A 25485-nucleotide genomic window follows, 5' to 3' on the forward strand; every position below is an offset into this window, starting at 1 on the left:
CTTGCAAGAATCAAGGATGGCTCTTTTTTTTAATTGATTTTATTTTTTTAAATACACGACAGTGGAATGCATTACAATTCTTTTTTTTTTTAATATTTATTTTTTAGTTATCGGCAGATACAACATCTTTGTTTTGTATGTGGTGCTGAGGATCGAACCCGGGCCGCACGCATGCCAGGCAAGTGCGCTACCGCTTGAGCCACATCCCCAGCCCACATTACAATTCTTATAGCGGGAGAGCTGTGTGCTTAGAAGAGAATTGACCAACTATGGTCAGAAGCAGGTGGATGGATGCTAGGAAGGCAGACTCAACAGATGGTCATCTTTATCACCTTCCTTCCCAATTCCATCCCTTTTCCTACTTTTCTTCCTTCAGTAAATTTCACTTCTTGGGTTGACAACCTTCAGGTCACCTCTGACACCAGCCTCAATCATTTAGACTGATCTACATTCTTCTGACTCTGCAGTTTTATGTGCCCATAAAATACCCCTTGGTTTCCTTATGCCCTGCCCCTATGGATATGGTTATCTCACCCAGAATATCCTCCTATGGCATTAGGGGCCTGGGTAATTCTACAAATGTTGCAGGCCAGCCTGAAAACACCCCTTCCATTGAAGCCCACTATTTATTTATTTATATGTAATTTTTTATAACTTTATTTTATTTATTTTTATGTGGTGCTGAGGATCAAACCTAGGGCCTTAAATGTGTGAGGGGAGCACTCTACCGCTGAGCCATAACCCCAGTCCCTGAAGCCCACTATTTATTGATCATGAAGAGTTAAATTTTTAGTCACCAGCTTATATTAAGTGGTGCAGGGTCCCACTTTATTTGGGAGCTGCTCTCATAGATACATATAGCTTTAAAGCAAGACCTCTGTGATTTGGAAAACCTTGGAAACAGATGCAGGCTAGAAGCTGGTTCTTCACCTCTCTCCTCTATCTTCACATTCATTTCTCTTAACAAAAAGCAAGTGTTTTGCCAATGCCCAAATTGCCTACCTGTACAGACTCATTCAGCCATAAATAAGGTATTGGGAAAATGTTTTTAAAATTGCACTAATATGACTCAATTTATGAAAACTCACTGAGGTTTATGAATGGACTATTTAATTTCTTTTTGTTTCCCCTTTTGGGCTTCCATTTGGATTTGATGGGTCTCTGCGATATTAGCCTGAAGAGGCCCTCTGTTAATGCACCTCAGTCTTGACCTACAGACCCCTGTGGATGTATAATTCCCAGCTGAGCTGTGCCTGATGCTCCACGTGGGGTAGACTTGGCCTCAGCATGCATTAGGAACACAGCTTGTGACACAAGACACTCTAGCTGGGGTAATTTTAGCTGCACTGTTGAAGTAGCTATCAGGTATATTTGGAAATCTGCTTTACTTCTCTTTCTTTTTCTCTTGAAGATCACCATCTCTGTCTTTTCATTTTAAATATAACACTGCCTTCTGATTTTCAGCTTTAAGTATTCAGCAATGGAAAAGACAACAGCAGCCAGCCCCTGTGCTTACTTGTGCTCATCGGCCTTCTCTCTCTCTCTCTCTCTCTCTCTCTCTCTCTCTCTCTCTCTCTTCCCCCCCCACACACAAACAAATACACACACACACACACACGCACACACACCATTTTGAAAGTCAGCCCTTGCCTGTCTAACTTCAGGATTGCCAAGTCTGAGAGGAGCCTTCAAATAACTTTTTATGTGGGGACTTTGGCCTGTCCGTGCTGACAGTTACACATTGCAGCTTGTCATGCATCTTTGACTTACTTTCCCAAATGCCTCCACGGAGTTATGCCACTTATCACCTGCTTAGTATGTGACACTTCATCTGCCAAGACAAATGTCACATTAGAAAAGCTTTCCAGTGAGTGAGGGCAATAAAGAATTGCAACACAAAAAAAGTTTAGATTATTTTTCTTTTAATCCACTTTCTAATTCTGCTTTCCAGATCTTGCCTGTTGCCAGCCAGGGCTGGTTGGATGTGGTATTGTGTGTGGGTGACAGAGACAGAGCCTCTAGTAAATGGGTCCTGGTTGGTAGGAAAAACTGCCTTTGAAACTCAAAAAACCTTGACTGTGAACTTGATTGAAAAAAGTGACAGTGATTAAAAACAAATGTTATAGAGCCACCAAAGACAAAGTCAGAGTTTTCAGGACACTTCTGTAGACTTCTCACAAACATAATGTTTTTTTAATTAAGTAAACTGAAATCTTTTGAAAGTGAGAAGCTGACAGCTTTAGTTAGGGCCTGAAATAGAAGGCAAGCATTGGTGTGCCTTAAGAGTGAGACTTTATAGTCGTAAACTGCTTCTGCTAATAAATTTCAGGGCTGGGTTATAGCCTTGTGCTCTCTCACGCCTGAGAAGCCTCTCAGAACCTGTCTGTCAAAGACAAGATCATTGTCTCCTCCAGACATGGTAAATATCTCAAAATTCCTGCTCATGTTATGAGAAATGTGGATTTGGCTCTGGTGGTGAAGAAAAGAGCTAAGTTGGTTAAATCTCAGCAGCAATATTTCTATTCAAGTCCGGCCTCTCCACCCCCAGCAACATCACCAACAAACAAAACCCAAAGCCCATCAAGCATGAGGTTCTTTGACAGTTTTAATTCTCAAAGATGTATTTTTTCTTCCATGGAAGGGGAGGGTGCTGAGTAGTATCATGAGTTTATAAAAACAAGTCAAATCCGTGGACATAAATTTTCATGGCAATTTAAACAAGCAAATCTGATCATGTTACCCTCCTGCTTGGAATGCTTCAAAGACTCCTTACATTTCATGTTTAAGCCCAAATTACATAGCTGAGCTCCTCAGACTCTTTGTGATTTGACCTCTGCCCAACTCCCCAGCCTCTGCCTTTCCCACTGCCCCCAGCCTCATGGTCCTGCCTGGCAATTTCATATTCTGTACCTAGCATATACTGTTTCCTCTGCTAGCAGACACATCTCACCTTCCTGTTGTACTTTGTTGTCCTTTGGATCTCTAACCTGCCCCACTTCCCATCATACCTTACTCCCAACACTCAGGAAGTTCCTGAGAATCCTACTGATGCTCTTCCTGGGATGTGCTCAGCACCCTACTTTTGCCTGGGTATATCTCACAACAATAGTCTTACTAGTCTGTTTCCCCTCTTATCTGATTCCAATATCTCATTTATCTATCACTAGCTCCCAGTTCAGTCCTCAGCATGGAATCAATGCTCAATACTTTTTATCAAATAAAATAATTGAGATTTTTTAAAATATTTATTTTGTTTTAGTTATCGGCGGACACAACATCTTTGTATGTGGTGCTGAGGATCGAACCCGGGCCGCACGCATGCCAGGCGAGTGCGCTACTGCTTGAGCCACATCCCCAGCCCACAAATAAAATAATTGAATAACCCACTTGCATTTCTGGAACACACAGTGTCTCAGAATGTGTGCATTTCTTTTCTTCTTCTTTGCAGTGCTGGGGATCAAACTCAGGGCCTGGTATAAGCTGGACAGGTGGTCTACCACTGAAATACACCCCCAGGCCCCTTCAATGCATTTCTGATCAATGAGACCTATGTGAGAAAGAATAGGTGTCACTAGGGTTCTCAAAAAGTCTAGACTTTTGCTGGGTGTGCTGGCACACACCTATTAGGCAGGAGGATGAAAAGCTCAAGGCCAGCCTCAGCAACTTAGCAAGACCCTGTCTCAAACTAAAAAATAAAAAAGGGCTGGAGATGTAGCTCATTGGCAAAGCACTCCTGGGATCAATTCTCAGTATCAAAAAACAAACAAACAAACAGAAAGACTAGACATTCTAACACAAGTCAGCTTGGGAAAGTGGGTGACCAAGATATAATTAACCACAAGTCAGACACTGCCCTGGGCACTTTGACATGTATTTTCTCACTTGATTTTTTTCATCAACTTTCCAGAGTGAATTTTGTTTTCTCTCTTGTACAGAAAATAAATTGCCAAAAGCTATAGGGTTGGACTTAATTTTCAGATCTTTTTGATTCTAAAGTTCTTTTCATGTTGCCTGGATTTATGACTACCTTTTTTTTTCTCTAAGAGGATCTGGGTGAGGAGAACATTTCTGGGTTTTGTCATTTGAATACAAGAAGTGCAGATGATGGAGACCCACGGGAGCCTAGGTCTGTCTGGGGTTGGGTCACAAGGTCATTCTGACATCACTTGATCCCTGAATTTACTCATAAAGTTCAGAGTCAGAGAAAGAGGTTGACCTAGAGATGATGAGAACAACCTAAACCAAAGACATTTACTTGTTTGTTTGTGGTGCTAGGAATGAAATTCAGAACCTTGTGTATGCTAGGTGAGCACCCTATCACTGAGGTATGTCCCTAGTCCTGAGACAAAAGTTTGCAATACCTTTTTATTTCATTTAACTCTCTACAAACCCATGCCTTTGTTTTTAGTATAGTATGTATTCATCATATTGATATTTTATTTTTGGCCAGTTCAGATATTATTTAATAATACAAATAAATCTCTACTTCCCTCTTGAATGCCTTATATACACATATCTTGAATCCTGTGAAGAGCAGAGTTAAACAAGTACACTTCAACCTATGTGGTTTAGGATTGCTTCTGCAATCTAGCACCAGTGAGGTTTGGTTAATGACTCTGATTCCAGAGACCTGCCCAGTCTGTCTCTCTCTAGTGTTAGGGCTGCCCTGTCTGCTCAGGGCAGTCCACTCCAGTTTGGGAAACCAGCTGCCCCTAGGCAAGCTCTGGCCTGGGCTTAACTTGGCAGGGAGGTTATTCTGAGACTTCTCTGACTCATAACTTTGGGGCTAACTCTGAGCACCAAGCCCCAGCCCTGCCCTCTTTTGCTTTTTCTCTGTGCTGATTCACACTGGGTTGGGATTTTATTGTCAGCAGTCATAATTGTGTATGGGTGGAACCTGGATTTTAAAAATGTCAGGAGGCCAAGTCTAGTGCTTCTGCTAGCTTTGTTATTAGTTGTGTGATTTTTCTTAAATTGAAAAAAGGAAAGAAGGGAGGATAGAAGGAAGGGAGGAAGAAAGAAAAAAGAAGAAAAGAGAAATATCCCACCAATTCAAGTCGAAACCTATTCTCTTCCTGTTTCTCTATCTTCTCCAAGCTCTGAAAAGTCTTGTCCTGGATCCAGTTCACACGTACAGGTATGGTAGAACAAGCATAGATTTTGAAGTCAATGTATCTGAATAATTGACCATGGGCAAGTTATTTAACTTCTTTGAATGTCTGTTTCTTCATCTGTAAAACAGCAATAATAACATTTACTTGTAGGGCTGTCCTAACGGTTAGGAATATTGTATATAGAGCATCTGGCACTTTAGAAAGCATGTAGTAAAGGGCCAATATTATTGATATGGCATATATATATATTTTTTAACTGAGCAGCTCTTTGCCCCAGTGAGAATGCAGCCTTAGGGAGTAGGCTGAAGGTTGAGATTTCATTCCTCTGAAATCATGGCAGAATGTTTTAGGTTCCCCTTGAGTGGGGACTGGGGTGTGTCTGTGTCTTGCTGGTTGGGTCCCAGGGACTGACTCAGGCTGTGAGAATACTACCAAAGCAGTCAGTACAGGAGAGAATCAGGCAATACACAGAAGCCAAGTCTTGGGAGAAGCAGAAGAAACTGGGGATGAAGGGTTCTGGCTTAGCAGCCAGCAACACCTCCACTCCCTGGCAGAACAGGCTTGCACAAGTTGTATAAAGACTTGGTTCTGTGGTCTGTATCTATCTCTTTGGGTTTTTGAAAGAATTAATGGAAATCACACGTGTGAAGTGTCTAGTGCAAATAAAGTGACAAGTTAAAAAATTATCTCAGTTGGTAAGGAGAGACAAGTTGAAATTTATCAAGTTCAAGTGTAGTATGGCATAGACTTTGGAGCAATACCGTACTACCAGGTTCAAATCTGAGTTCCACTACTGCCTGCCTTGTTTTCTCAACTTTAAAATAAGTGTCACAATAGCTTCCTTATTTGCACTTACTGTATACATTTGTTACCAGGAATAAACTCGAGTTAATATGCATAAACTCATTAGCAAATTCTTGGCATATGGCTAAGGACTCTATAAATATTTGTTAAGTATGTAGATAAATGGAGAGGTTGGTGCTGGGACAGGGACAGAAGACAAAACCAGAAGGGTAAGAAAACTAAACCTGGTTGACTCTGGACCAGAATGGGTAATAAGGAACAAAAGCAACAGTGAGGCAGTACATTCAAGACAACTGACCTAAGTAGACCTACAGGATTCATGTTGAAGTCACCTCTTTTCTTTTTAAATTGGCTGCAGGTGGTGAGGCAGGAGGGAATATCCGCCTGAATTCAAGACCAGGAGTGGGTGAACATATTCCTTCTGAATTGCCATCATCTCCAGGAAATTGCTGTGGTCTCATTGTGACAACAAGCCCAGCTTCCTTAGCTCCCCACACCTGGTACCTTGGCAGCAGGTCTCACCCTTTTCTATAGGTGTGGGCTTGCTCATGAAAAGCCCACTCTCAATAGGTCCCAGACCATTTCCAAGGCCAACTTTCTGAACCAATAGGAATCCCAGGGGACTTCTGCTTCTTCGGCTGTCTGACTTTGGTGCACAAGTGGGATGTAAAGTATTCAAATTCCAGTGATAGAGTCAACTGTGCAAATTCCTGACAGGCAAATTGAGGCCCATTATCTGTAATTACAGTCACCCGAATTCCAGGCCAGCCAGCAAGACCCTGTTTTCCAGCAGTCAGCGATAGCAGCTGTTACTCTGCTGCCAAATGCATCTAGGGAAAGTCCAGGGAAAGAATGGTGACAAGCAGCCACTGCTGGAGAAATCCACATGGCCTCTGTTTAGAATCTCCAGTGGCTACTACGGCTCTCAGGATGAACCCTGAGTCAGGTTTGTCATCGTTTAGTCCATCGATAGCTATCTTGAACTTCTTTTCCCCAATAGCCTTCACATAGACCCTGCTGCATTGCTTGTTTATAATGAGCAACCTGATCCCCAGTTCCATCAAATTTCCCCTCTTCAAGGTGCTTTCCTATCTGTGACTCAGTCCTCTGGACTGGAATTACCTCATCACTAACTCCAACTTATCCTTAAAATGTAGCTGGTACTGCTTTCGCTTCTCTGAGAAGCCTTCTTTGATGTCCACAAGCTGATTGCATTCTTATTCTCTGGGGTCCTATGGTGTGTAGATAACACCAGCTATCATTCTTTGCTTTATTTGTTGGCATTCCCTACTAGAATACAAGCTCCTTGAGGGCAGTGGCCTCATCTTAGGAGATTTTCTTTGAACCCAATACTCAGCAAAACCAGGCATCCATCCAGTAGATGCTAGAGGCATAAGTAAATGACATTTTTCTTGCTTTAGAACTAATGAGATTGCTCTTTCACTTGGTTAGATCAAACGATTCCTCTCTTGGGATTACTGCTCAAACCTATTCTTAAAGTCAATCAGTAAAAACCCACAAAGAGAATTACACTGGTACACCAAGGATAAACTCAACTCATCACACACTTTTCTATTTTTAATGCTGTTTAATCGAAGGAAGGTGGGTTCCCTCAGTATATCATATGGTGCAAAGACTTAATTAACCTTAATGTTTCTGTTTCATCATAGTGCACTTTTGAGGCCTTATATAAATATGATTTGGAATTAATCTGCTTATCATTATTGACCAAAGGCTTTTATCCAGTTTCTACTCATAGCATTATTTAAAGTATGGCTTGGGCTGGGGTTGTAGCTCAGTGGTAGAGCGCTCGTCCAGCATGTACGAGGCCCTGGGTTCCATCCTCAGCACCACATGAAAACAAATAAATAAAATGAAGTATGGCTATTAACAAAAGTCTATTTTAAGTAGAAAAAAAACCTGTTTGTCTAGATAACTGGATCTCCTTTCCTACAGATCTCTTGTGAGTCGAGCCACATCTCTTGTGATAGCATTTTGACTATTTGAAATATTTTTGTATTTCTATTTTTTTTTCCCTTTGGAAACAGTTGATGATCTTTGCTTGAAGAATAGTCCTATTGGGGGCTGGGGATGTGGCTCAAGCGGTAGCACGCTCGCCTGGCATGCGTGCGGCCCGGGTTCGATCCTCAGCACCACATACAAACAAAGATGTTGTGTCTGCCGAAAACTAAAAAATAAATATTAAAAAAAAGAAGAATCCTATTATTTTTAAACCCAACAATAGTGACAAATCATATTGTCTAGTGAATAGCTATGTCATTTAACTTCTAGGAACAGCACAGGAATACTCAAAGGTTGAATATGCACACTATTAGTGGGAAATCAGTTATGTTAGGTAGTATTCACTCATTTAAAAAAAATTTTTTTTAGTTGTTGATAGACCTTTTATTTTATTTATTTATATGTGGTGCTGAGAATTGAACCCAGTGCCTCACACATGCCAGGCACGTGCATTACCGCTGAGCCATAGCCCCAGCCTGTAGTTACTCATTTTTAAATTTTAAAAAATAGTAGTTAGCTGGGCACAATGGTGCACCCCTATAATTCCAGCGACTTGGGAGGCTTAGGCATGACAATTGCAAGTTGGAGGCCAGCTTCAGCAATTTAGTGAGATTCTGTATTAAAATAAAAATTAAAAAGAAGAAAGGATAGGTATGAAACTCAATGGTAGAGTACCCCTGGGTTCAATCCCAGTACTGCAAAAACAAACAAACAAAACAAAATAAATAAATAAAATTAAAAAGTAATAGTTACATAGCTATTTTAATGTTCATTAACTACATATGTATATGTCCATTAACTATATGTAATCCATACGTACAGTTAATAGCCACATCAAACCTATAATTTCATGGATATTGCTTAAGGAAAAGTTAAACTTATTTAAGTTAAACTCAAGTGAGAGCTAGGGGTGTAGCTCAGTGATAGAGCACTTGCCTATCATGCACGAGGTTCTGGGTTCCATCTCTAACACTGCAAATAAAAAAATACAGTGAGTTAATTTCCTGGAATATATTAAACAATAATCAAGGTTATGAGGATAAGATGAAGACTGTAAAGGTGGCACAGCACACACATGATGAAAGTTTGAGAAACAACTGATGGAATGAAAAGAACTGAAGATTTTGGGGTCCCAGTTATTTTACTTTACCTCTCTGAGCTGTGCTTGCTCATCTATATAGAATGAGTTGCAGTGGGGAGTAGAGATAAGGGTCAGAGAGTACTCAGCACAATACTAAAAGGGCTTCATAATGGGAAATTTTTCCCTTTTATTCACATCCACTCTCATAGGGCAAAGATATTGAGTCTATTCGAACAAGTTGCCACCAGCTTGAAAGGGAAAACCAGAGACATTTCATTAAAGTGATGAGCAAAGGGTGGCAGCTCAATGATTGCTTTGAAGACTCAACGTATTAATTTGAACTTATTCACTTGGGCATGTTTGTTAAGGCATCAATCATATAATGAAGGAGTCAAGTAGCCACGCCTGATATAATGTTAAATAATTGATGCTACCCTTGAACTCTAGAAGTTTCTCAACTCCCTAGACATTAAGCCAGAGTAAATCTGTCCTTTGCTGATCCTTATAATGTCCCTTTCTCTCATCTCACAGCTAAATTAACAGCTTGGTTCTAGAAGTCTTTATCACCTTATGAACTACTTGTTCTTCCCAGTCACTTAAACCTCCTAGGCTAAAGTGCACTTTCCCAGGTCTGAGTTTTTTTCTTCTCATTTTACTATTTAATTATACAGATTCTCATTTTTTTGTGAGTTCCGTGAGGAAGGGAGAGTACCTATGTGTCTTAGTCAGCTCGAGCTGCAAAATACTAAATATGGGGTGGCTGAACAACAGACGTTAATTTCTCACAGTCCTGGAGGCTGGAAGTCTAAGTTTGGAGTACCATGCCAGTATGGTCAGGTGCTGGTGAGGATTTCTTTTCTCCTGAAGACTTGTAGATGGCTGCCTTCTTGCTTTGTTCTGATATGAGTGTGTGTGTGTGTGTGTGTGTGTGTGTGTGTGTGTGGAGAGGGGGTGAGAGGGAGAGGGAGAGAGGGAGGGAGGGAGAGAGAGAGAAAGAGAAACAAGCTCTTTGGTGTCTTTTGAGATCCATTGTTTTTCTGGGTTTTTTTGCTTTTGTTTTGCAGTGTTAGGAAATTGAACCCAGGGCCTGACACGTGCTGGAGAAGGGCTTTACCCCTGAGCTACATCCCTAGCCCTGATGTTTCTTCTTATAAGGACACTAAGGCCCTATCTCCAAATGAATTTCAGGGAACAAAATATTTAGTCTATAACAACGTTCAGTTCATAACACATGGTAATAAAAGTCATGTTGTCTTTTGCCAGAAGCCAGCGATTTATCCTCTGTGTCCCACCAGAATTCCAGACCAGAAAAGTCTTGAATCATCCATCCATTGTAAAACCAAGTGAGCATGCTAACAATGGGCCAAAAAAAAAAAAAAAAAAAAAGTGTGTGTGTGTGTGTGTGTGTGTGTGTTTTACTAAGGGTTGAATGCAGGGTGCTGTACCACTTAGTTATAGCCCTTCTTATTTATTTTGAGACAAGGTCTCACTAAGTTGCCCAGGCTGACCTCAAACTTTAGATCTTCCTGCCTCAGCTCCCCAGTGGCTGGTATTACAGGTGTGTGCTATCTCATCTGGCTGAATGTATGTATTCTTAGTTGTTCCTCAGCCATGATGAACTCACAAAAGATAAACAAGACATTGGACACAGTGGCTTATACCTGTAATCCAAGAGGATAGCCAAATTCAAGGTTATTCTCAGCAATTCAGACCCCTTTTCAAAATAAAAATAAAAAAATAAATAAGAATAAAAGGGCTGGGGATTTAGTTCAGTGGTAAAGTGCCGCTGGATTAAATTCTCAGTACAGAAAAAAAAAAGAGAGAGAGAGCAAGACATGAGCCTGGTGAGTTTTATTTCCATTTTATTTTTATTTTTCCCATATATTTTATTAGTACATTATAATTATACATAATGGTGGGATTCACTGTTTATTTTTCATTTTAGTAGGCCATCCTATTTGTATGTAACAAGAGCTTACATGTGGCAAGCAAGTGCTGGATGACATAATCTCATCTAATCTCATAATAGTCCTGAGAGTAGAAATTATTACACCCTGTTTTTAGGTGAGAAACCAAATCTCAATAAGATGAAATTATTTGCACAGCATTAAGTAACCAGTAGTTGAGGGAGCCTAGATTTAAATCCATGCCTGTCTGAATCCAAAGACTCTGGGAAGATTCAATGTGTCTGGAATTCTTTCTTGTATTGCTTATTTAAATGTTCATTCACTTAGTGAACACATTGGGTTCCTACCATGTGCCAGGTTCTTTGAAGGAAACAGAGAACTTTGTTCTGATATGGGGGTGGGGGCAATGAATAAAACAGATCAATAAAAATAATCGTTATTATTATAGTCCTGATGATTTACTTACATGAGACAGATAATGAACATAAAAGTTACAAATAAGTACAATAAATCACCTAGTATATAGTGATAAGTAAAAAACAAGGCAAGGGAGGCTGGGTACCATGGTGTATGCCTGCTAATTTCAGTGACTCAGAAGGCTGAGGAAGAAGGATTATGGCTTCAAGACCAGCTTCAGCAACTTATCGAGGCTCTAAGCAACATAGTGAGACCCTGTCTGTAAATAAAAATATTAAAAGGGGTTGGGATACAGCTTATTGGTTGAGTGGCTCTGGGTTCAATCCCCAGTACCAAAAATAGATAAATAAATAGGGCAAAGGAGAGGGACAGGGTTTGTTGGGTTGGAGGGAGTTAGTTTATAATACAGAGTTCAATAAAAGCCTCCTCAAGAAGGAGATATGAAAAAATAAGTTCTATCAGAACGTCAATAACTCTGAGGCTCCAAAGACTCAAAAGATGATTTTTTTTTGAAAAGCCATTGTGCCAGGACTTTTTTTTTTCTTGCAAGTGATATAAAAACAGACTTAAATTGACTTCAGCAAAAAAAGTTAAAAAAAAATAATTAATTAGTTAAAAAAAAAATATATATATATATACATATATATATATGGAAAAATATCAGCTCAGGGAATTGAAAAGCTTTGACCAGCCTAGATTCAGAGGTCAAACAGTACCATTAGGACACAATCTACTTCATTTCGTATCTCTGTTTTCCCACTCTGTGGTGATTTATTCTCTATCTCCACATGAAGGCAAAATAGCTGGGAGCGACCCCAGGCCAGCATCCCACCATGTTCAAAAGAAGGAAAGAGAGAACACCCCTCTGCCTAGAATCCAAGGGAAAGTCCCACTGCCTCTCACTGGGTTGCAGGTTCCTCTGGACACGCTATAGTGACCAGGAACACGTGGCTGTGATTGGCCACGCTGGAGGAAAAGTCAACTTATCAACAGCACAGGGTTTGGGGTGGTGAGGAAAATAGGGACATTTCCAAAAGCAAATGACTGACTTCCAAGTGGAGAAACAAAAATATCCCTGATATCTCTTACCTAAAAATAATTTACTATATCCTATTGTGGGCAATGTTGATCTGGAGGGCTCCATACCAAAATGATGGTTCAGCATAGTTTCTGTTTAAGAGAAGGTCTTCAGATGGAATAACCTCATTCAGTGGAACTGGTGGTTCTTGGGGTCTCCTGTCACCACACAGGATGTGTGAGCAGCATGTTCACAGGCTGTCAAGCCCTGGGAGATGGCTGGATTTGTGATTTTGGCCTGTGACCTCTAGCACTTTCTCTGTGGGCTTCCGTGAATCACATCATAACAAGTGCCTCATCCCCAATGTCAGAAGTTCATGACTAGAGTATTTTTCCACTCAGGAAATACCTATAGCCCATGAAGCTTGATAACAATATAAGGACAGAGTCCTAAATTCTGAGAACGGAGCTGACTTCTTTAGTAGAATCTCACTATTTTCCTAGGCAGCACTAGTCTTGTACTTTGATGCTAGACAGTCCTGGGGCTCGGTTTCCACTCCACTGCTTAGTTGCTGGTGGACCCTGGATAAGTCAGGTGTCTTCCCAACCCTCAGTCTTCTCATTTACATAATGAGAACATTAAGAAGAATCAATAAATGGTCATGTATATTAAAAAAACTAGTAATAGTCTGGCATACTGCAGGGGCTCAGAAAAATTTGCCCCCAACCCATACTTTCCTGCTCCCTTTTTCCATGAGGCCATTACCAGGATTCCCTGAAGTCCATGTTGTGCAACTCACAGATAAACCCATCAAAAAAAAAAAAAAAAAAAAAAGAAAAGGAATGAAAGGGATGGGCAAGTGAACCCTGGGGCAGGGCCTGGGGATGTGTAATTGAGTGGAAATCATAGGTTTGGAATTAGACTGCGTTTTGAATCTTAGTCCCATCACTTGTTAGATAGACATCTTCGGGGAAAATGACTTCATATCCCAGAGTCCCAATTCCCCAAACGAGAAAAATAGTTATTGCTCTTTATGGTTGTTGTGAGGCTTAATTGAAATAATATTATATATAAGGACCCCAGCCCACGGTAGGCCTTCAATGAGTCTTTGTTCTCTTTGTTTTCAAAAGTCATTAATGCGTGGGTGGAATGTGATTGACAATCAAGAACCTTACATGAAAATTCCCAGAGAGAATTATCTATTTTTTTCTGAAGGCAGGAAAGTTCAGACCTTTGCTTTAGTCTCCTCTTTCTGGTTGTTTAATTTTTTTTTTCCCTATGTTGGAGGCTGGGCAGAGGAAATAAAAGTTGGTCAACAAAGGCGTGCTGACAACCTGCTGTGCATTATGGGTGGGAAACCTAATAAGTAAAAGATATATTCCTTGTCCTTGAGAAACTGCTGACCCAATTAGGGGAAATAAAACATGCAAAAGAGGCCATTTAGAATACTAACATTTAAGACAATAGCCTGTTCACCCAACTTCAAGGTAGACCTCCAGAAATGGACCAGACCTAGGTGTGAAAAGCTAGGAAGGCATCTAAAGGATGAGAAGATCAGGGAGAACAGGCTCCAGCAGAAGGCCAGAGGTGGAATGAAAGCTCTCCTGTGTGGAATGGTGACCTCACTGACTTATCTGCAAACCAGGAAGGCATTGTGTGGAGGTAATGAGATAACAAGTCAAGAGACTCTTGAGCAACTGAATGAGGTCAATCGAAAGCTGGTGTTATTACCTATTCCTGGCACTGTAACACAAACAAATCCGGTCTTTTCAAATTGACTTAATGGGGGAAAAAAAGAAGAGTTGAGACTTTCATCTACCACAAGGTGGAGACCATCCCTGTAGTCATTGTGTTATTTAAGTCTGAACTTCTTGGCAATTTTTAAATAGTGGCAAAGCTACTTTTCTCTGTGGGGGATTGCATTAAATCAGAACTGGGATTCCATCAGATGCCACATGTCGGTATCAAACAAGTAATGGTGCCATCTCCCTCTGGACCTTAGATCACTGCATCTGACACCTCCCCAACCAAGGCCAGGGGAGGCTGAGGGATGCTGGTCTAGCACCTCACTTTCCCAAGCCCATCTTAGCTTATAAATATAAAATTCTGTGCTCTTCTCTACAGTGGGTTACACAATGACATGATGGTCATGGGCATGGCTCTGTGTCTTACTGTCTGTATGAAACATATCTCACTAAATGTAAGGATGGTGCTAATAATGGTAGTTCTCTTCTGTAATTGCTGGGAGGTAATTTAAAAGACTTAGTACTATAGTGTGTGGCACATGGTAATCACTTACTGAATGGTACTTAATATTTTCTTACATTAGTTTGAAGTTTGGTGAAATCAGGACACTATTTTTCTCTAGAGCACAAATTTTATCTATTTATTTTTTGGTACTGAGGATTGACGGCTGGGAAGCGGGCAGGGGTGGTGCTTAACCACTGAGCCACATCCCCAGCCCTTTTTCAATATTTTATTTAGAGACAGGGTCTGGCTGAGTTGCTAAATGCCTCCATAAGTTGAGGAGGCTGGCTTTGAATCTGTGATCCTCCTGCCTCAGCCTCCCGAGTCGCTGGGATTACAGGAGTACGCCACCGCTCCCGGCACAAAGGCAGATTTATGTAGCCTGGAATGGACTGGAGCTTAGATTATATTCAGATATGATTCTGGCATGATGGAGTAAAGATCTTCTACTTTTAGCTTTCTTATGCATATGAATGTAGGAAGGACTCAGGGAAACAGAGCCTGAGTATATGCTATTTTTTTAAGTGGCAATAATACTGGGGATTGAACCCAGGGGTATTTTATCACTGAGTTTTTATTTTGAGACAGGATCTCACTAAGTTGCCCAGGCTGGCCTTGAACTTATGATCCTCCTGTCTCAACCTTCCCAGTAGGTGGATTTATAGTATTGCACCATCATGCCTCACACCTGGCTTAACATTTTTTTTTTTTGAGTATATAAAATACAGTTAATTTTTCAGGGCATTGCTTAGAAATGGACATATATTTGTGTCTGTTGTGTATAAACAGATATATACAGTTATATGTATAAATAAGTATACCACATTCAACTAGTTTTCAATATGATGGACCAAATGCCCACTGCTGACAGAAAGACTTCCTAATGGCTTTACCACTTACTACATGTGTGATCTGGAGAAAGTTATTTGACCTCCTGCCTCAGTTTCCTCATTGTAAATTGCTATTGTGTCGCTCAGAGAGTTGTAGAGGGGGTTAAACGGGATGTCATATGAAATGTTAAATGGCCCACAGATATTAAATGGCAGTTAAATTAGGACACAGAGCATTGACCTTCAAGTCTTAACTTTTTATCCCACTCTTTTATTCTGCGAGACAGTTTGGAAAAAAATTATATTTAAGAGGAAGCCTGCTTGGGGAAGACTCGGTGAGGGAGAGAACTGGTTAGGTGAACGTTTTTGATCCTTGATGCAACTCTAATACATGTAATGACAACCTGAACCTTCCTTAGACAGATAATGACTGTCACACAGCCTGTCTTGGTAGGAGGTTTCAGTGTGAATTGCCTCTGCTACGGCACTAAGGTTGTTTGTTTAGCAGATTATACCTCTGACCTGGATCCACCCTCAAACCACAGCTGAGAGTTGGAAGCATCTGGATTCTCCAGGTTTACTGGTCTGAGAGGAAAGGAGGGTGGAGTTCCAGACAAGGAGTGAAGACACCTGGTTCTGGTCCCACTTGCTGCTTTCCGGGGGTGTGTCACTTCATCTCTGGGTCTCATTTTCTATGGATTCAAACAGATGTTCTCTAAATTTTTCCAAGTCCTGGTATCTTTTAATGCCATGAATATGTAACTTGGTGCCTAGCTAAAAAATATGGTCTTCGTAGATGAAGGCAGTGCCAAAATAAAATTGCCTCATTCCGTTATGAAATTTTTCTGGCTTTTTGCATGGAGAAGGGCAGGATTCAGCTAGATGAATAATGAGGATGAGCAAATGCGTCTCTGAAGCCAGGATTTAGAGTCTGGTTTTATAATGACTTAGAGGTGATGTCCTCTAATGCCCCCACTCGCCAGGCTTGACGTGGGTCTCCTGATTGGGAAGAATTGTTTTTACTCTCTAGCCTGGTTATTCTCTTGGATTCAGAGCTGGTTTTCAAGTCTGTGTCATTCTAGAGAAGCTTCTCTCTGTTCTCAGGCACCCAGCTGGGGTGGCCCACGCCCTCTCTCCACTCCTTACTGTGGACGAATGTGTCAGAGCAAGTGGAGTCACAGAGAAAGCATGAGCTCTCCTACATGCTCCTTAAACAGGTCCCTCCAGGGCTGTTTTCTCTGGAACCAAGCTCAGTCACTTGCCACAAACTCTCAAAACAAAGAAGTCTCTCCAGTTCCACAAGGACAGCTTTTTTCCCCCCTGGTTTGGCGGTGAATGTAAAATTGATAAAGGGCCTCTACTGAGAGAGGCTGTCCACATAATGGTGAGACAGGCAATTATAATTATCTCACCATTTTAAGGCACTTGGCTATCGATGCATTACAGCTACATACTGTCCTTGCAGCAGCACTGTCTGGTAGGTGCTATTAAACCTAATCTACAGATGAGGAAAGTAAAGTTTAGGAAGATTAAGTTTTGTCCTAAGTCGCATAACAAATAAGGAGAGAATCGGGGACCTGAATTCAAGTTTTCTGACTCCAAATTCAGTGTTCTTCCCAGGAGTCCAGCAGAACCAGGAAGTCAGTTCAAATTCACATTCCCACATAAGCAGGAAGAATTCTGTGAATATTTCTTGGTCACTGATCTCATGACTCATCCGTCCAATTTGTTTGCCAATATCATTTTTATGGTGGTTTAGTCATTTTCCTGACACCCTATGGCTTATGGGGAACAAAATTAAGCAGATAAGATACAGGCTGATCTTAAGATGTTTACATTCCTAAGAAACAATTCAAGTGAGAAAACAATGTTTTATGTTTTGGACTTTAAAGCAAGAGAGCAGAATAAGGGGCAGGAAACTTAAAAAAAAATCTTATAAAATATGGTTCCATTAAGGCAAGTAAAGCCATTAATATGCTCTTTTATTCAACATCTATGGTGTGTCAAGCTGTGTATTAGCAACTGAGGTCATAACAACAAATAAGGTTTAGTCCTAACCATCCAGTAACTCAGTTCCATGGGGGAGATAAAAGTATGGATATGCTATTACAACAAAGTGTAATAAGGGACCCAGGAGAGATGCATATGTCAAGTTTTGTAGTGCATAAGAGATGGAGAAGGCTTAAGGGAGGAGGTAATATTTACCCTGAATTGTGAAAGATAATAAAATGAGACAAATAACCAAGGGGAATGTGATCATTTCAGAAAACCATCATCGCCATCATCATCGTTATCATCAGTATCACCCATCACTGTATAACTACTTCCTATGTTCCTGACATTGTACTAAGCATTCTGTGTACATTAACTTAATTGATCCTCACAGTCAACCATAAGGAGGTTGATCAGATAAGAAAAATGGCAGAGAGATTAAATGACTTATCCAAAGTCCCTTTGCTATTAAGTAGCCAAGTCAGGATTTGAACCTGGGCCATCTGACTCTAGAGATCATGTAGTTGACAGTGGAAATATCCACAAGGGAGGAAACAGTGCAAAGATAAGAAGTTGTGTGTGGGTGTCTGCATGAAGATAGCATGTCTGTGTGGCTGAAACATGGCACACAAATTGTGTGTGCCTCTGCTGTTCTCTAACCTTCTTTTTCTGTACCACTTTCTCTATCTTCTCATCACTCTCTTCCTGTAGTACTATTTTAAATACATAGCTTGAATTTTTGGACCACACCCATGATGCAGACTCAGGTTTCAAATCTGTAAAAATATCAGCTCATGGTTACAACCTCTTAGAGATAGTTTTTTTTTTTGTTTTGTTTTTCCCTTTGCTCTGAGTAGCACCAGACTTGGTCCCTGTAGTCTCCAGTGGATGTGTAGGAAGGGCACATCCTTTCATTTAATTTAGTTTAATTTAAATTCTGGCTCATAAGGACTTGAGGAGATGGTTGTGGAAACCATGGTACCTGTGGTGTTAACTTCTGTCCTTTTTGCTTCCAGAACCCATCAAGACCACAGCTCAGTTTCACAGGTTGGGTAATACAGATTGACAAATTTCTTCTTAGGAAAAATGGCTTTGATGTTCTGCTTACTTCTCTGAGTTCTTGCTTTCTTTTAGATTTGGGCCTGCAATTTCTTACCACCGTGTCAGCTCTTTGATGGTTTAATGAAGATTGAAAGAAAAATTATCCAGCATGCTTGGTTATTTTCAGCAAGAGGATTGGTCCAAATGACTAGTCCTTCAATTACAGGAAACTCCAAGTTCCAAGACTCATCTAACTTTCACAGTAATCCTATGATGTAGATACAATTAACCTGATTTTTCCAATGAGGCAAATGTGATTCAGGGAGTCTAAACAACTTGCAAAAGGTCACACAGCTAATAGATGATGATGCCAAGATTATAAACCAAGTTTTTCTGACTTGAGTTCTGATATCTTTCTCTCCTCATTCCCAGGTTCACCACTCATTAGCTATGGAATCTTGGAGAAGTTGCTTACTCTCTCTGGGTTGAAATTTCCTTATTTACAAAATGGGTGAGCTTTTAAGTCCTATAATACCTTGAGATAACTCAACTTAAAAAGAGGACAGGCTTATTTTGGCTCATGGTTTCAGAGGGTTTTGGTCCATGGTTGCTTGACTCTGTTGCTTTGGGCTTGTGGTGGCACAGTACATCACAGCAGGAGCTTGTGGCAGGAGAGTCCTATTCACCTCATGGTGACCAGGACACAAAGAGAGAAAGGAGAGACTGGGGTTCCAATATCCCCTTCAAAGGCACACCCCCCTTGACCTAACTTCCTCCCACTAGGCCCTACCTCTTTGAGGTTCTCCCATCTCCCAATAGTGGCATGGGCTGGGGGACCTCTGGGAGACATTTGAGATCCAAACTGTATCCCAAAAGGAAGATAACAAAAGATCAGCATCAAAGAATCAGGCAGATTAAATGAGCTGAGACACAAAACATTTATACCTATGTCTTGCATCTAGAATGTAACAAGTGTTTGTATTTTCTAATATTATTATAATTTTCTAGGGAAATCAAATTTGTCTGGAAACTGAAAGTTTATGACCTGTTTGGAGAAAAATGCTTATCAATCTCTTTCTTTAGGTCTCCCTCGTTCACTCTTCCACCCATTCACCTTTTATGCATACCCTCCAGTGAGGAAGGCCTTCTACATGGTATACATTTAGGCCTTGTAGAGTCTGGGTGTTATGGGTGTCTCCTCACTTGGGAGTTCTATTTCCAAAGGGTGGAGTTACTTCCTTTCTGGCCTCTAGGATAAGAGGGGAGGCCTGTCTGAGTAAATATTTTGTAGTTTCAGTATTTATTGATTTCCTTTTCTGGTTTCTTCTCTGGTTTCTGAAGTTCTACCTCTTTCAGTCTCCAGATCCACAGTGCATATGTTTTAAAGCCAGAAGTTACCATGGCAGAGGCTCTGCCACCCAGCCCTCTCCACCCTCAGATGACGGGAATCCTGAAGCACTAGTTAATTACCTGCTTTCTTTTTTCTTTTCTTTTTTTTCCCCAAGTGTTAGCTAGCTCTTTAGAAAGTGCCAGGACCTCTAAAAAATGAGACGCCAAACCTAGTGGAGCCAGAGAGTCATTCATCAGATGAATAGTTGACTAACCACAAATATCCATCATGTACTTGCCACGTGCAGAGTGCTCTATGTGGGCACTGGGGGAAATGTGAAGGTAACCATGATCCTACCTTGTGACAAGGTAAAGAGCACAAGAACACATAAATAGTGGTTTCATTTAACAATAGAAGATTGTCAGGTGATATTAAGGTGTGAGATGAATGAAACTGCTACCTACGTTGGGTGCAAGGAATTTGAAAGGGAGAGAAGTGTGTGTGTGTGTGTGTGTGTGTGTGTGTGTGTGTGTTGTGATTGGTGTCAGGGTCCTTTTGAGGAGGAAAATTGAATGTAAACACTCTCCACAGAACAAGGGGATAGGAAAATGGTGGGTCTCAGAATTCAGAAAAAAATGGGGAAGAACTATAGCCAATGTGCCTAATCAGAGAACAAAGATTCTAGCAAGTGCCAAGATTGTGGTTAAGTGTTTAATCTGGTGGGCGGTCCAAGGTAACTTGTATGAAACCAAATATCGTCCACCCTGGCTTTGTTCATTTAGACCGGCTGGCCTATCAACACACTTATGGATAAAGCAAGTTCTGGGTGCATCCAAACTTTTTGAAATAATTACTAGACCCCTTCATTCTTGCCCTTGAGAATGGGAAAGGAAAGTGAAAGACATCCTAACCGAGACGCCTACTGAACCATGAGAGCAGAAGGGTTAGTTTGTGGTTATTCAAAAAGAAACTGCAATGCTGTATGTATACACATGGCTGTATAACCAATGTGATCTGCAATCTGTACACGTGGAAAAATGAGAATTCATACCCTATTTGAATCAAATGTATGATATGTCAAGATCATTGTATTGTCTTGAGAAACTAATAAAAATCAATCAAACAAACAAACAAAACAAAAAGAAACTGCATCCAGGCTCTCTGGTTCTGACCTCTGAATCTTGAGATTAGTACAGCTTATTTCTGTTCTCATACTATTTCCTTGGGGATTCTGATTCCCTTAGATATAGTCAGGCCTCTAACCTTTGGACCTGGATGAAATGAAACATCAGGAAGGGGCTGAAGAAAGTGGTTAAGAATTAACACCAAGAAAAAGGTTCACTTGGTATGATTCCTGATGTGCACAGCAGAAAGTTGGTCATGTCCAGTAAGATGGACCATTTGTCAGTATACAATGGCTTAAAATAGTAATGATAGGTTTGTTGCTCTCAAGCTTTAGATGTGTTCTTATCGATGTCTTTAATGCTAATAGTTCCAAGATTGCTTTGTGTTTACATATCCCTGTACATAAAACACAAATACTGCTGCAAGTCTAGTTGCTCTGTATTAAATAGATATTTACTAAAAATAATATTAAAATATTAGAAACATATTTCTTCTTGTTCCTTCTCTTTTTTTTTCATACTAGCAATTGAATCCAGGTGTGCTGTGTCTCTGAGCTACAACTTCAGCCCCTTTTATTATGTTGAGACAGGGTCTTGCTAAGTTGCTGAGATGGGCCTTGAACTTGCAATCCTCCTGCCTCCACCTACTGTGTTGCTGAGACTATAGGCATGTACGTACCACTGTGCTGTGCTGTATTTCCTAATGCTTCCAGTTAAATGATTCCGAGGTGTTTTTAGGTACTTTTTTTGTATGTGTTATTTTGAGGGAAGGATGAGGGAACAAAAATAGCCAGATGTGGTGCTGGGGATGTGGTTTAACAGTAGAGCAGTGTGAGACCCTGTGGTGGATTCTCAATACATCCAAGTTGAAGGGAAAAAAGAAAGGAAGGAAGGAAGGAAGGGGGAGAGAGAGAGAGAGAGAGAGAGAGAGAGAGACAGAGAGAGACAGAGAAGGCTGGGTGAGCAATAGAAAAAGGAGGGAGTAATGGGGGGTTTAAAACCTTGGTCCTTAAGAGATAGCGAAGGAAAAACCAGAAAGGCATTGCAAGGAGAGAGAAACCCCTCAGTAAATGAAAGAGAAAGCAAAGGCAGAGGAGTAGGAAATGCAGACTGAGAGTCCCAGGTGTGAGCACTAAAGGGACTGGTATAGCCCCAATTGGAGCTGGAGGCATTTTCCAGAAAGATTAAAGTCTGTTGTTGGAAACCAAAAGAATGTCGCATGCAGAGAGCATGAGGGGTGGTGTTCAGAATGGTCCATGTGAGAGCTGCCAGGCGACAGTACTGAACAGGAGCTCAGAAAGAAAACTGTTCCTGCTTCATGGACAGGCAGTGCTACGGAGCCTTGAAATAACCCAACACAGATCCTCAAAGACACAAAACAAAATAGGGAGGCACATTTTCAACAATTGACGAGGTAGTGAAGGTGGCAGTGGGGCTGGGCTGAGCATCCACACAAATTCAAATGGAGTCAGCCTTTGAGCACAGAAGGGAGGGCAGGGGACATCTGTAGAGTGGCCAGCACTGAGAGGAGGATGCGATGACCTCCGCTTCACAGGTGAACAAAGAGATGGAGTATACAGTGACAATACATTATTTATCCAAGTCCAAGGTCACACGGTGAAGGAGTGTGAAGCTGAGAGTCAAGCTCCAGCCTTCCCATCCCCAAGCCTGACCACTGACATCATGCTGGGCATTGTTTCATTTTTTTTTTTTTTTTTTGAAATCTCACCTAGGACCAAATTCTTTATATACTTTCTCTGAGCTATAATAGGATCCAGCCATGTGGTTAAGTGTCAGCATGTCAGCACTTCACAAACCTGCCACTTCCACATGACCCTAACACCTAGAGCTAAAATTGAACAGCAGCTCAGAGCCCAGGCATCTCTTTCCTTTTCTGATGATTTCATGGGGGTGGGAGTGAGGCAGGGAGCCCTGAGTGGGCAAAGTCCAGAATAGGAAATATATCCTTAACTGGCACATAGACTTGTATTCATATTTTTCTTTCCTTATATTAATAGCATTATTTAAAAAATATAGACCGGGGACTGCAGATGTAGCTCAATGGTAGAGCTTGTGCTCAGCATGTTTAAGGTTCTGGGTTCGATCCCTTGACCCATACATGCACACAGACACAGACACACACACACAGACACACACTTATACACACACACACACACACATATCCCAGAAGAGGAAACAGTGCATAGAATTTCCTTCTGTTATTTAGAACTTTCTGACTTCCTTAAAACATTTTATTAGGCCATCCGTTTTAGATTCTTGGAAAATGGAATCATTTTTAATAAAAATATCAGTCATGTAGGGAAGGTCACTCATTCATTGTGATTGTATTGTGCATCAGGTGCTTTAATTTCTATTATTTCACTTATTTCTGGTAGGGAGTATTATTATGTTTACTTTGTAGGTAAGAAAACTGAGGGTGAAGATGTTATAAAAATTGTGGGTTTTAGACCTGGGATTTAGATTCAAGGACTCTTGAATTTGGATGAAGCAACATAAATTTTGATTAGGTTTTGAGAATGAAGTTGGGGAACTAAAAGATAAAACTTTTAAGGATTTCGACTAGTATTTGTAACATAAGCTTTAAATAAATGCAAACTATTGTTACTGGCATTATTATTATTGAAAGACCATCTATAAAACCATCTATTGAACCCAGGGGTGCTCTATCACTGAGCTACATCCCCAGCCCTTTTTATTTGTTTTTGGTACTGGGGATTTAACTCAGTGCACTCAACCACTGAGCCACATCCCCAACCCTATTTTGTATTTTATTTAGAGACAGGATCTCACTGAGTTGCTTAGCACCTTGCTTTTTCTGAGGTTGGCTTTAAACTCACGATCCTCCCTCCTCAGCCCAGCTCTATTTTTTAAAATTTTGAGTCAGGGTTTCACTAAGTTGCTAAGACTGGAGGCTGGAGGACCTTGCGATCTGCCTGCCTCAGCTTCCCCGAATGACTGGGGTTATAGGTGTGTACCGTTATGCCTGGCTAAAACTGCCTTTTAAAGAGAATATCTGGTGCATTAATTTCTCAGCCACATATTGCAGATCAACAATATCTGGAGATACAATGGTGGTTATTATTCAGATGGCAACAGGCATGTTGCCTAATTCACAAGTGATTTGGGCTTTGCAGCCCTTCCATTGTGTCCTTTCCAATGAGTGTCCATTCATAGGGGAAAGGAGCTGTCATAGGGTTTTCCAGAAGGCTACTAACTTGTCCTTTTACAGTCAACAGCTGGAAGAAAAGATAGAGGAATTGTGCAAGTGCAGAGTGCTGTGGTGGTTTTAAAAAGGCAAGCTCAGGCCTTTCTTCTGATTAGCAGAATATGGTCATGGGTCAGAGATAAGAGACAGACAGGAGGAGGCAGTTGAGGAAGGCTGGCCTGGAACTCTGCCTGCTGAAATGTTTCTGAAGCTGAAGATGAGGATCTGGGTGAGCTTATTACCCAAGGCTAGTTTAATTAAGGTAAGATCAGAGGAATGGCTAATAGGTAAGAACTGTGGGACTTAATTCAAATCTATCTAAATTTCCCCCTTAAGACTTGCTCCATGTCTAATAGCTTGCGATCCATTTTTTCAGGTATATAATTAGAGTTACATATTGGTCGTAGTGCCCCACATCATTTCCCCCATCTGGGCCTTTGCTCATGCTGTTGGCCTTCTCTGCCTGCTTCTCAGGGTTCATATCAGCATCATGTTCCTAAGGAACCTTTCTAGAATTGCCTGGCTCTCTTCCTCTCTGCCCACTCTGGACTAAGTTCCCCTTGTCTGAGCTCAAGGAGACCCTTGGACACACTTGTCTACCCATATCATTCTCCTGTTGCTTTGAATTGATTTATGTTGCTGCACCAAAAATATCTGGTGTGTGCCTGACTCTCCTTTTAGACAGGAGTTCCTGGGCCTTATGTCATTCATCAACCTAGTGACTGGCATGCAGAAAGCATTCAAGGAAGAATCAAATTGAAATGCCTCTTAAACAGAATGAACCCATGTCTCAGTTAACCATGCAGATTGTAGTCAAAATGGCATGATTAAAAACAACCTGCCTTCACTTTAAAAAAAACAAACAAACATTTTTTAGTAGTAGATGGACTCAATAGCTTTATTTATTTATTTATTTATTTTTATGTGGTGCTGAGGATTGAACCCAGTGCCTCGCTTATGCTAGGCAAGTGCTCTACCACTGAACCCCAGCCCCAGCCCCTTCACTTGTTTTTAAATTTGTTTTTGTGTGACTTTTTAAGTACTCTCTAATTGGTGACTCCTGTTATGAGGAATGAAAAGGAAAATATTTTGAAAGGTGAACTGAAGAATCCAAGTGCTAAAAAAGAGGACACACTGGCTACAGATGACAAGGATGAAAGCTTTAGGTGATAGTTTTATCTTTGCCAGAAGGAAGACTTCCTTGTAACATGGCCTAACCTTGCCTCTCTTCATTTCCTGTACTTTTAGGTCAACAGCTAGACCTGGAGGTAGACTGCGGCTTCCGCAGCAGTGGGCTGCCTCTTGCTAGCCTTCCTTTCAGTTCTAAACTGG

At 40.9% G+C, this 25485-nt stretch overlaps 1 protein-coding gene across 1 annotated transcript in view; it reads left to right on the forward strand.

Moving 5' to 3' along the window:
- Nucleotides 1–4747: 4747 nt before the first annotated feature.
- Nucleotides 4748–25485, forward strand: part of Sv2b (synaptic vesicle glycoprotein 2B) — a 249654-nt gene continuing 228916 nt past the window's right edge. The window contains exon 1 of the mRNA XM_048790306.1: nucleotides 4748–5137. The gene's annotated coding sequence lies outside the window, so the exon portion shown is untranslated. The remainder of the gene's footprint in view (nucleotides 5138–25485) is intronic.

The sequence above is a fragment of the Marmota marmota genome, unplaced genomic scaffold (assembly GCF_001458135.2).
Source record: "Marmota marmota marmota unplaced genomic scaffold, marMar, whole genome shotgun sequence".
Taxonomy (NCBI): Eukaryota; Metazoa; Chordata; class Mammalia; order Rodentia; family Sciuridae; genus Marmota; species Marmota marmota.